General features: G+C 48.8%; 1 protein-coding gene across 1 annotated transcript in view; it reads right to left on the bottom strand.

Moving 5' to 3' along the window:
* Nucleotides 1–201, bottom strand: part of LOC119591944 (patatin-like phospholipase domain-containing protein 2) — a gene marked incomplete in the record, with an annotated part of 14,224 nt that overhangs the window by 12,880 nt on the left and 1,143 nt on the right.

Raw genomic sequence — 201 nt, forward strand, 5'->3', positions numbered from 1 at the left:
TATTACTCCAATGAGACCAAGCTACCCTTTGTACTCGACATATCTCACAATAAGTATCAAGAGAACTATAATTAACCTAATGCTGCTGGGTGGTTTCCCGATATGAAAGCCCTCCCTCCCAGGCTGTATTTGTAGTGGTCCGGGCCCCGGCACTGGGCAATCATGTCGGCACCATAGTGTGCACGGCATGATCGTACATGC

This window comes from Penaeus monodon, chromosome 29 (assembly GCF_015228065.2).
Source record: "Penaeus monodon isolate SGIC_2016 chromosome 29, NSTDA_Pmon_1, whole genome shotgun sequence".
In the NCBI taxonomy this organism is placed as follows: domain Eukaryota; kingdom Metazoa; phylum Arthropoda; class Malacostraca; order Decapoda; family Penaeidae; genus Penaeus; species Penaeus monodon.